The following is a 12233-nucleotide window of genomic DNA, read 5'->3' as shown; positions in this document are numbered from 1 at the left end:
TGTCTATGTGAGTGAGTCATGGGCTTTTGGGAGCTACTTCCCAAGCATTCTCAACTCAGGCAGTAAAAGCCTGCATTCATCCTGTGAAATCCATTTATTTCCAATGGATTCTGAAACTTACGGGCTCAGTAGATATTGTCACTTACAAGCTGGAAGTCTAATAAGAAAAGCTTCTAGTTCCTGAGCTGGATCAAAGAAGATGTAAAAACAATTTGCTCCACAGTGTTCATGAGCACTGTGTTTTGCATGTGGCACTCGATTGCACTGACAGATGTTTAAAAACATATGTAATCAGACAGCTTCATAAGTGGCTACACATGTCTGGTTACTTGAGTGCAAGTCTCTCCAGCTCAAATTGGCTTTCACTGCAGTTCATTTTTTCCCTTTGAATCATACTGAGCACCACTTTTTATGATTAAATTCTGTTGTTGTTGTTAGATTCAAGTCTCCTAGGAATTTTCTTTCTTTTTTTATTTTCTTTGTTATGGCAGCACTAGGATTTGAACTCATGGGTCTCTCACTCAGCCTGATTGCTTGTCTGGCACTCTGTCACTTAGGCCTTGCCTTCAGACTTGTTTTATGCTTTCTGTGGAAATGGAGTCTCAAGAGTTCTTGCCCTGGCTGGCTTTGAGCTGTGGTCCTCTGAATCTCAGCCTCCTACCTAGGACTATATGTGTCATCCATCTGTACCCAGCAGGAATAATAATCACACATGTACTGAGAGAAACTTTCACTAAACTATGTGAATAACTGAGATATTAGGGAGAATCTTATAAATTGGGATGAATGATATTTGGGGCTTGTAATCTCTTCCCTAATATTCTGGAATTCTAAAGCCAAATTGATGGTACTCTTAAAGGAAATATTTATATTAAAATGTTTTACAGAGTTTAAGCAAGGTATCATTTGTGAAATCACTAGGATAATGTCCAGAATATTATTAAGAGTTTAGTAGATACTGTTACTTAAAAGCTGTCATGCTAACATACAAAAAGTCTTCTAGACTAGGTGCCAGTGGCTCACACTTATAATCCTAGCTACTTGAGAATCTGAGAATAGGAGGATCATGATTAGAGTTTTATTTTTAATGTGTGTGAATGCGTGTGTAAAATACATACTCTTTTTATAGAGCAAGGTTGTTGTCCTTTTCTTTCCTTACATGCTAATATGTGTTTTGTTTTATTACAATGTGAAGGTACCAATGTTTGCCTGTTACCAATAGTGATGGCATAAAGGCCTAACCTAGTGAATTAATCTTATGAATGCCTACGTCATCAGCATATGCACCTTTTGGATATGGTCCATCAATGATACAACAGAAGTAAGGTGGTTATCTGAAACACATAATCCTGAGCACTAACTATAATGCTAGGAGGCTTATTACAATTGATTTTCAACTAGGGATCCTTCTCTTGCAATGAAACATTACTAAAAGTATTGCTTTATTGTACCTTTTCAAATAAAAATATTTATGCTGTTTCTACTTCTCTATTCCTATGACAATATAGTTCAGTAGTTAACATCTCATGCTTGGATTCTTGCAACATCTTTCTCATTAGTCTCTCTTATTCTGTTCTTTTTTTTTTCTTCTATTTCACTATCTCAAATTCTCTGTTTCAAAAAAAAAAGAAGTGAAATCTTCACTCTCCAGCATTGTGGCCATTCAAATATCACTGCCAAAAAGAAAAAAGTCTATTTTCTGTTGGGTATGGTGAGGCATGGGAATCCCAAATAGTGGAGCTGCAGAGATTGGTACAACCACAGTTCAAGGCTAGCCAAGAAGTGTGAGCTTGAATCTCAAAACACAAACTGGACCTTGGTGTGATTTCTCACACCTATAATCCTAGCAACTAGTATGGCTGAGACCATGGTCATGGTACAAGGAGAACCCTAAGAAAAAGTTCATGAGACACTTTCCCAACCAATAAAAAGCTGGCCACAGTGACAAAGACATGTCACTGCAGCTACAATAGGAAGCACAAATAAGAGGATCAGAGTCCATCAAATCGGGGAAAAAGCAAAACCTTTTCTGAACAATAATGAAATGAAAAGGGGGACATGGTTCAAGTAGTAAAGCATCTACCTAATAAGAAAAAGGTCCTGAGCTCAAATCCCAGGAATGAAAAAGAAAAAAAATTAAAATGAAATTTGTAGTCCAGTCTAATTGAAAGATGTAAATAAGAAGAGTGCTGGTGTAAGGCTAGCACCTGGCAAACTGTTTTAGGTTCTGTTTACAAATAGCTAAAGTAAAAAAGATCTAGGAGTGTGGCCCCATTTGTAGAACTCTTGCCTAGCAAGTGTGATGCCGAATACCATCAAAAAGAAAGATTAATGTGATTCCCTTAGCTTACCTAAGTCCCTACAGCCCACCCCAGGCCATCTCTTCAACCCAAATTAGTTACTTTCATCCTGCATTCTAGCCATTTTAACCTATTCATTCTTTCTTAAAATTACCTCATACTTCCATCTTTGCTCATGTGAGGAGCCTTATACCTGGACTGATCATTACTTATTATCCCACATACTCATTAGTGAAAGAAATATATGAATGAATGAGAGAGAGGTTGATGGGGATATCACCCTCTCTAACCTTCACTAGCTCCCTAAAACTATCCAAAAGTAAGTCAAAGTAAAAATAGTGTGTCTGATAAACACAAGTTATTCCCCTACGTCTCATTTTACTGCCTTATGGAAATTCTAGAACTCACAATAGCCTACCTTACCCCTGAAGCCTTTCCACAGAATCGCCAAACAAATTATTTACTCATCCCTTACCTGTGCTTTTCAAATGCTTGTTTTAGTGGTACATGGCTAATTTCTTTACTTAATTATTACTCTCTGAGAGTTAGGAACAGCGAGTGTTCATCTCTGTCCCCAATATCTTCAGAGGGCTTAGTAAATAATAATAACACAATTTATAGAATACAGGATTGAATTAATAATCATCCATGCACCATAAAGTTCTATAATTATAGGAATGGAACATATAGCAAAGAAACATTGCAAAGAGGAACAGTTTTTCCATCAAATGTAGCAGTTAAATGATTTGTCTCGATCTGTTTATAGGGTTTTTTTTTATAATTAGCACAATTTTTCTACTTTCCCTGTTCTTTATGATTCCTAAATCATGTGTTCAGCTTTGACTTCAACTTGATCTTTTCTTTTTTTATTTGCAACTCGCTTTAAGTCATCTCCCTTTGAATATTCTCCACTTATTTCAAATTAAAAATTTTCTAAGGTAAAGATTTCTGCTTACACTGAACATTGTTTGACTCTATTAAAATTTGATTGTATAAATTTGGAAAATATTCAGACAAAATGACACTGTATATTCATGTTTTGCCACATATATGTGTGTATATATATACATATATGTATATATGTATATGTATATATGTATATGTATATATGTGTATATGTATATATGTATATGTGTATATATATACATATATACACATATATGTCAGTTAAAAATAACATTCAACAAAAGAATAGTAAAAAGAAAATGAAATCTCTGGGGCTGGGGATATGGCCTAGTGGCAAGAGTGCCTGCCTCATATACATGAGGCCCTGGGTTCGATTCCCCAGCACCACATATACATAAAATGGCCAGAAGTGGCGCTGTGGCTCAAGTGGCAGAGTGCTAGCCTTGAACAAAAAGAAGCCAGGGACAGTGCTCAGGCCCTGAGTCCAAGCCCCAGAACTGGCCAAAAAAAAAAGAAAGAAAGAAAGAAAGAAAATGAAATCTCTGTGGATGGAAATAGAGGATAAATACAAAATTTCAACATGGGTATAAGCCATAGCTCCAGTGCTTCCTGGAGCCAGAAACAGGATGAAGTAACAATGTCTCAAGGGCTGTAGAGTCAAAAATGGAAACGAAAAGGTCCCAGGACAGATATTATGATTTTTTCCCCCTGGAGCAAAATGAAGACTTCTGCTACAGCAAAGATGATTTTACCTGGTCATAGGAGGTGTTTGAGTAAGATCCAGAGTAAGCAGGATAACACGTGGCCCATGTTTTTGGCAGTAAGCTGCTTGTTTGCAGTCAGTCTTCTCCTAGTTTCATTGCTGAACACAATTTTTTTTAAGTTAGTGTTGGAGGAATAACAATGCCAAACTTCAAACTGTAGTATAGAGCTATAGTAATGGAAACAGTGTGGTATTGGCACAAAAACTAGCCTGAGGACCAATGGGACAGAATAGAAGACCCAGAAATAAACCCACAGACCTTTAGCCATCTCACATTCATTAAAGGAGCCAAAAATATAGGCGGGAAAAAGAACAGCCATTTCAACAAAAGGTGCTGGCAAAATTGGAACTAGACTCATATATATCACTTTGCACCAGCATCAATTCAAAATGAATCAGAGACCACAATTTAAGACCAGAAACCATGAAACTATTACAAGAAAGAGTAGGAGAAATGTTAGAACTTTTTGACACAGGTAGAAACTTCCTAAAGATACAGAAATATAACAAATCAAAGAAAAACTTCATAAATTGGGCTGCATCAAAATTAAAATCTTCTGCACAGCCAAGAACATAGCCAATAAGTTTCAAAAACATACATACACACAGACACACACACATAAAATGGGAGAAGATTTTTGCCAGCTTTGTCATAAGACAAAGAAGGGATTCATATCCAGAAAACAAGAAAATAAAAAAATTAAACGAGAAGACTCAACAACACAATTAATAAATGGGCTAACTTAAAGAGAGACTTATCAGAACAAGAAGTAAAAATGTCCTGTAGATACATGAAGAAACACTCCATATCTCTGGCCATAAAGGAAATGCAAATAAAAACAGCATTGGAATTCCACTTTATCCAGGTTAGAATGGCCATTATCAAGAAAACAAATACTAACAGATGCTGGTGAGGATTTGGCCAAAAGGTAATGCCACTGATTAAAATCTTGGAAGACTAAATCTCCACTATTTCTTCAAATAGTTGGATTTCCCTAAAACTGTATGCATTGTTTTTGTTGTTGTTTTATATTTTATAGATTTTAATCAGAAACCTTTGGGTCTGAAAGATGATGGGAACCTCTGTATTTTTATCAGTGGATTTAAAGACATTTGGTACTTGATAGTGCTCAGTAAAAACTCCCACAACAGGGTTGGAGATATAACTCAGTGGTACAACACACAGGAGGAACTAGATTTTGTCACCTAACCATATAACAACAGAAACAATTCTGAGAAAGATTCAAGATTCCTAAGGCTCTGCACATCCATGCAAAAAGCAAAGAATAAAATCACAGGACTGAAAGCTTAAAATTCTGCTAAAACCTAATCTCTCTCTTATTTCTCTCTCTCTCTTTCTCTCTCTCTTTCTCTCTCTCTCTCCTACCTATCTCCTTAGGTTTGCTATGCCTCTACCACTTAAGCCACATCCCCAATCCTTTTACTTCCACTTTGCTTTTCATAGAGTGTGTAGCCCTAACTTTTCTCAAGCTAGCCTGAAATTGCTAGACTGCAATCTTCTATTTTTGATAAGTAGCTGGGATTACAGGCATATGGCACCATGCCCAGCCCTTTGTTATTTTTCTTATTAATTGTACAAAGTGAGGGACATTTTCTTTGCCAATATTACTATATAATCATCTTTATCATCATCATTACCAGCTAAGATTAACCATATGCCTGCCAGGCACTATGCTGAGCATTTAATATAGAAGGATTTTTATACAAACCCTATGAAGAGTATGTTGTTATAGCTATATCAGACAGGAAGATCTGTGATAATTAAAAACTTAGAAAAGTTGCAAGTTTACAGAGCTATTAATTCATGAGAAATACAGACAACTCAAAAGCTCTACAGAACCACTGCTGCTGCTGGTGCAAAGGACTAAGTTGTTAGGTTTAGTTAATAGACATTCATCAATGACTAGTTAAGGACTCTGTAAAATTATGCCACTCTATTCCTCAGAGAGAACTTGAAAAGATCTGGGTTCAAACATTATTCTGTTCATCTCCAATTTCCAGGAAAAACTTTCTACTCTCTTCCTGGTACTGAAACACCCCTGCTTTTTCTCTCTATTCTCATAGGTAATGCAGGTATTATAATACTATATACTTTTTAGGATTGTTAAAGGACAGAATACTAAGTCATATGATATGTACAGTACTTCCCCCTGGAGCCTAGGAAGCATCCACATATGCTGCTATTTTTTATTAGCATAATAACCATTTCAACGTGTACTTGGTACAGAAGATGGGCAGATACTCTTTTGCTCTATACATATTCTAAGTATCTTTCAAATATTCTTCTCCCTCTCTTTCTTCATGATTATGATCAGGAGGTTGAGATCTGAGAGGATCATGGTGCAAAGCCAGGCTGGGAAGGAAAGTCCACAAGACTCTTATCACCAGTTAACCACTAGAAGACTGGAAGTGGTGCTGTGGCTCAAAGTGGTAGAGCACGAGCCTAGAGCAAAAAGAGCTCAGAGACAGTGCCCAGGCCCTGAGTTCAAGCTTTAAGACTGACAACAACAACCACAGCAAGAAATTATTCTTTCTCAAATTCTTTATTTGTTTTAAAATAAATTACCGGTTATTAATTTGTATAATTTTGAAAAGTCTTTAAATAGTCATGTTTATTGCCTTGATTGAAGAGCAATTTTCTTAATGGATGACCAAAATCTTCCACTCAACCCTTGACTAATGATAACACCATTTCCAACTGAAAAAAAGGGCAGGTTTTTTTTTTCCTCTTGTATTCCCTTCTCATGGTTTTACCCCTGCTATCATTGTACCTGATCTCAGTACCCTGGATACTATATATACGTGTATTAGAACCAAGGAAGGGAAAGGGAATACCAAAATCGAAAGACAAAGAATAAAAAGACAAACCATTCCAAAAGCAATACTTATAAAACCATTTGGTGTACAACTCATGGTGGGGAGAAGGAAAGGAAGAGGGAGAGGGGTAAAAATGCAGGAGGAGGTAACAAGTTGGATAAGAAATGAACTCACAGCCTTACATATGAAACTATAACCCCTCTGTACTTCACTTAGACAATAAAGGAAAAAAAGAAAAAAAGTCAGGACTCTAAAATTTGTGTATAAAAACTCAACTAGACAGTGAAAATGTGAGGTTTTCAAGGGTGTTTTATCTTGAAGCATTTGTGACATTGCAAACACTATACTTCACCCTTGACCTTGCCTCCAAGCCTCCTCAGAGAATAGCAGCAACCTCTGATTATCTACTATAATAATGCTCTGTCTAGTGGAGCAAATCCACTAGTCTTAATTTGCAATCTTCTCTACATTTTATTTATTGTGATTCTTATTACTTAATGTTATTTCCTATCTATAATTCAGTGCCTATACTCTTCTTTAAAGGAATAGGTAGTCCACAAAACAATAGTTTGTGTGTTTACAAAGTATTTTTAATTAAATTGATCCATTGGTAAAATTAATATTAAAGAAAAGATCTAGAAATGAAGAAAACTAAAGTCACTAGTAGTAGAAAAGTGGAAAATGAGAACAAGTAATCTGTTAATTAGCAACCAATTCATCATTTTTTTAAACATATATCGACTATGGCATAACACCATGCATACAAACTCACATATATGAAACTAAGAAAGTTGAGCAGATGAAAATGATATTTTTAACAATCTGCTGTTTTCTATTAGAAGAAAAATAGGCTTTATCCAAGGTGAAATTTCAACTTGCCAAAGCCAAAAAGCCATCACAAACTTCTATCTACACAACCACATTCTCTGTTGCCTTCTGACAAGTGCAGTACACGTTTTTTGAAATCGACTCCAAAAGGCCACTTTTTCCAATAATAAGGTATCAAAAATGTTTTTGTTCCTTCTTATACTTCCAGGCCACTGTGCCCCCTGTTCAATAAGTTTTCCTGTTTTCAAATCTGAGCTTTTTGCATGCAGCTCTATTAGTATGATCATCATTTCCCTGCCATCTGCCTCGCAGAGGCCCATGTTGCTCTCTACCTTGCTTTCTGAACTCGCCTGCTCACTGTTGTCCTCTCCTAGGGCCATGGTCCTACTCATTTCTTATCTTCATTGCAACCCTCATGTCTCTCAACCTTTTACTGTCTGGAGCCTGAGATAGTTATCTCAATGACAATTATATTAACTACTTTGATCTCCAACAAACTTGGCTCCCTCCTTAGGCAGACTCACTGCCACCCCAGTGTATACTACTCAGTTCTCTTCCTTTATCAGACATTCAATGATACTCTGTAATGCACAGTAAAATAGGCTGTGTAACTTTAACCATCTGCTTCTCAAAATTCCTTTGGATTATCTTTAATTGACTCTTAAGTGATCCTTTAACCAAAGCCCACTGCTCTTAAGTCTTGTGTCTAAGACCTTCTGTCTTTACTCTGTGTACAAGAGTTGAAAACTCTTGAGGAGGGGGAAAGTGAACATTTTCATGGTCACTTCCCTCCCTCCCGGCTTCCTCACCCCCACTCCCTCTCCCTCTCTTTCTCTCTTTCTCCTCTCTTCCTCTCATTCTCTCTTTACTTCTTGGTTCTGGGGCTTGAACTAGGCCTAGGCATTATCTCTAGGCTCCTTTTGTTCAAAGCTAGTGTTTTAAGACCTGAGCCACAGTGGCACTTCTGGCTTGCTTTGTGATTAATTGGAGATAAGAGTCTCAAAATTTCCTGCCCAGGCTGACTTCAAACTGCGATCCTCAGATCCCAACCTCTTGAGTAGCTAGGATTACAGGTGTGAGCCACCAGCACCCTGGCTTTGCTTCTCTTTCTTATCCTTTTTCTTTGACAAGGTTCCTCCCACTTTATATAAGATCATCTCTCTTGCTTTTCATGATATCCTCTTTTTTTAATATTCCTGATATTTTGCAGATAATGGGTTTCTTCCTTTGAAAATGTATGTATTTTCTAAGAATTGCCTTTTTCTTTTTCATATTATGCAAATGATTTTTCAAATTGTCAAATTAAGCTCAAATTAAGCTAGAGACAAGTATTTCCATGGTTTTAGACATAGCCACCTGGCTTTCTCTCTGATACCTTGTCCAAATTTGCTTCTCTGCTTTGCTCCAGTTGCTTCGATCTCTGTGTTGTCCTTTCTCCTCTTCTTTCCCTTCATCCATTTAATCCTTTTATTTTCCTAACCTAGACACTAGTGTGATTTCCTTCACTCCGTAGTCATAGATTCTCAGGTCAGTGGTGGTCAGAACCAAATCATCATTAAAACCATTTACACTTTCAGAAATAATGAACTTATTGAAAAAGAACATTGAAATTTTTGAATTGTTTTCCATTTAGAGGGCCCATTGCTCATTCAATCTCTGGACTGTTTCTGGGTCTATTCCCTTCTCACTGCCAGAACCTCTCAAGCAACATTCCCTGATTTAGGCCTCAGTTCCACCAACTTTGATCACTGGCATGGTGACAGAGTAGTATCTATGTCTCCAGCTCTTTCCCCACCAACCTGTTTACTTTTCTATGAAGTTAAGCTCTGTTTCAATTATGCCTCACTACTCGGAAATGATGTAAAGCTCTCTATTTGCTGTAAAATTTGCCTCTCAAAAGCCCTTCATGACTTAGTTGCTACAAGTCTCTCCTCATTTTTCATCTTCACAGACATTTAACTCTAGGCAAAATGAACAGATTTCTCTGGCTGAAACCCTTATCTCTTTGCCTCTTTTTATGCTCCTGCCCTTCCTCCCTAACCTCTATATTGAATGCTGCACTGCTGCTCATCTTCCAGGCCCAGCCTGAAGGTGAAAATTCCTCCTTTTCAATGACCTTCCTGATTCCTTTGCCAGGAAATACCTGGTGCTTCCCCTTTTTGTATATTTATATTCTTTTTTTCTAATATGTATCTCCTTCCCTTTCCTTAGAGGGCATACATATGTATGTACGAATATGCATGTGTATATGTATATATAAATGTGTGTGTATGCATGTATAAACTATACATTAACATAGAATCTTTGAAAACAAGTCCCTTCATAATCCATCCTTTCATCTACAGTATTTTATCAAGTGGATTTTATGCTAAAGAAGTATATTTCCTGAATAAAAAGCAGTCATTAAAATTGTACAAAACATTTAAGTGTACTTTATTTTATTATATTTGCACTACATTTTTTCTTAATCTTTATTTTGGAAGCATTATATTCAATCTACATATATGGGAAACTGGGTATAAGAGCATTTATGTAATTTGCCCAAATTCACACAACTAGCCTTGCAGTAATCTAGCCGCAAAGTCCACATCTATAAGCACTGTCCTTTTTCATATGTAAAAACCATGCAGTCATAGTTTTTCAACTTCAGTGAATATTGTTTGTTTTCTCTAACTTGATTGGCAGAGAGCTTGTGCTTCAAGGAGGATATGTTTTTCTTTTAATTGAACTTGACAGAAACACACACAAACTTTAATATAAATAACTTCAAGAAAGTAATAATATAATTAGAATTCAAAAAAAGATGTCAGAATTCTTAATCTAGGGATAGATGGTACATGAAAGCTGATTTGCCATTTTGGGGAAATAGCGTTTTTCATAAATGTAATTCATAAAATTTGCAACTGGATGAACTCTACCAGTTTTTTTTAATGAATATAAATAACAATAAAAAGCAAAATAATTCAGTTGTACCTGCCTGCCCATTAAATGCAGTTGAGTGGCTGGGAATATGGCCTAGTGGCAAGAGTGCTTGCCTCATATACATGAAGCCCTGGGTTCGATTCCCAAGCACCACATATATAGAAAACAGCCAGAAGTGGCAGTGTGGCTCAAGTGGCAGAGTACTAGCCTTGAGCAAAAAGAAGCCAGGGACAGTGCTCAGGCCCTGAGTCCAAGGCCCAGGACTGGCAAAAAAAAAAAAAAAAAAATACAATTGATCCAGGTACTAGTGGCCCACATCTATAATCTTACCTACGTAGAGGCTGAGATCTGAGGATCATGATTCAAAGCCAGCAAAGGCAAGAAAAGACCTGAGATTCTTATCTCTGGTGAACTACCAGAAAAAGAAAAACAAGAAATAGAGCTCTTACTCAAGTAATAGTGATCTAGCCTTAAGAAGAAAAGCAAACAAACAAACAAAAAAAAAAAAAAAAAAAAAAAAAACAGAAAGAGACAGTACACAGGTCCTGAGCCTGAGTTTGAGCCCCAGGATCAGCCTCAAAAAAAAAAAAAAAAATAGAAAAAAGCAAGAAAGAAGAGAAAATAATTGAGGTCAGTTATGATGGTTCATGCTTGTAATAACAACTATTTAGTAGTTAGCAACTGGTGTTTGGAAGGATTATGGTTTGAGACTAGCCTGGGCTAGACCCCATATCTCAATCAATAAGCCTGGTATAATAAGGTTCACCTGTGATCTCAGTTAACAGAGAGGCTACAGGTAGGGGAATCATAAATAGTGGGCTGTCCCAGAGCAAAAACGTAATATCTGTCTGAAAAATAGCTAAAGCAAGGGACTTAGATGTGATTTGGATGTTAGAGGCCATGTCTATCAAGTAGACTGACACTGTGAAATTTTCCTAATGGAATTAAAGAACTCCATTTTAGATGCTTGTAAAATTTAGTGGCCAAAATTTTATTATTACTCATTCATTAGTTCTACCTACTAATGTTAACCCTGTTGGTACTTAGAGCTAACTAAGAAAATACAAATATTCTAACTTCTAAACAAATAAAAATGTAGACCAGAAACATTTTTCACAGTAGGATGAAAACATGCTGTAGCCTCTATCTGACATGTTCTAATAATATGAGATATGTGTGAGCCAATATAACCATGAAAAGAAAAGAAAGGAGATCTGGGGAAAAAAACTGGAATTAAAAATCTTATGAAAATGAAAGGCTACATATGACATTGGCATCTAGAGAAATAACGTTTTAATGGTGTAAATCACTTTTGATCAAATTGTGATTGGTTCATTTTGGCTCACATTTTACAGCTTTCTTTCCTCTAGACCATACAGGTGGCACTTAGTCTAAGGGTTGCCTTTCTTTCTTAACACAATCATTGGCGTTGCTTTTCTCTGCAAAACTTGTTAATAAAAATGAGAAATAGGGGCTGGGAATATGGCCTAGTGATAAAGTACTCACCTCGTATAGATGAAGCCCTGGGTTTGATGCCTTAGCACCACATATATAGAAAAAGCCAGAAGTAGCACTGTAGCTCAAGAGGTAGAGTGCTAGCCTTGAGCAAAGAGAAGCCAGGGACAGTACTCAGGCCCTGAGTTCAAGGCCCAGGACTGGTAAAAACAAAACAACAA

The 12233-nt window shown here is 36.6% G+C and overlaps 1 protein-coding gene across 1 annotated transcript in view; it reads left to right on the top strand.

Moving 5' to 3' along the window:
* Positions 1 to 12233, top strand: part of Adgrv1 (adhesion G protein-coupled receptor V1) — a 496777-nt gene that overhangs the window by 410336 nt on the left and 74208 nt on the right. The window lies entirely within an intron of this gene.

Source organism: Perognathus longimembris, chromosome 22 (genome assembly GCF_023159225.1).
Source record: "Perognathus longimembris pacificus isolate PPM17 chromosome 22, ASM2315922v1, whole genome shotgun sequence".
NCBI classification, from domain to species: domain Eukaryota; kingdom Metazoa; phylum Chordata; class Mammalia; order Rodentia; family Heteromyidae; genus Perognathus; species Perognathus longimembris.
The sequence above is the reverse complement of the archived record's forward strand: the minus strand, read 5'-3'. Positions and strand labels throughout refer to the sequence as shown.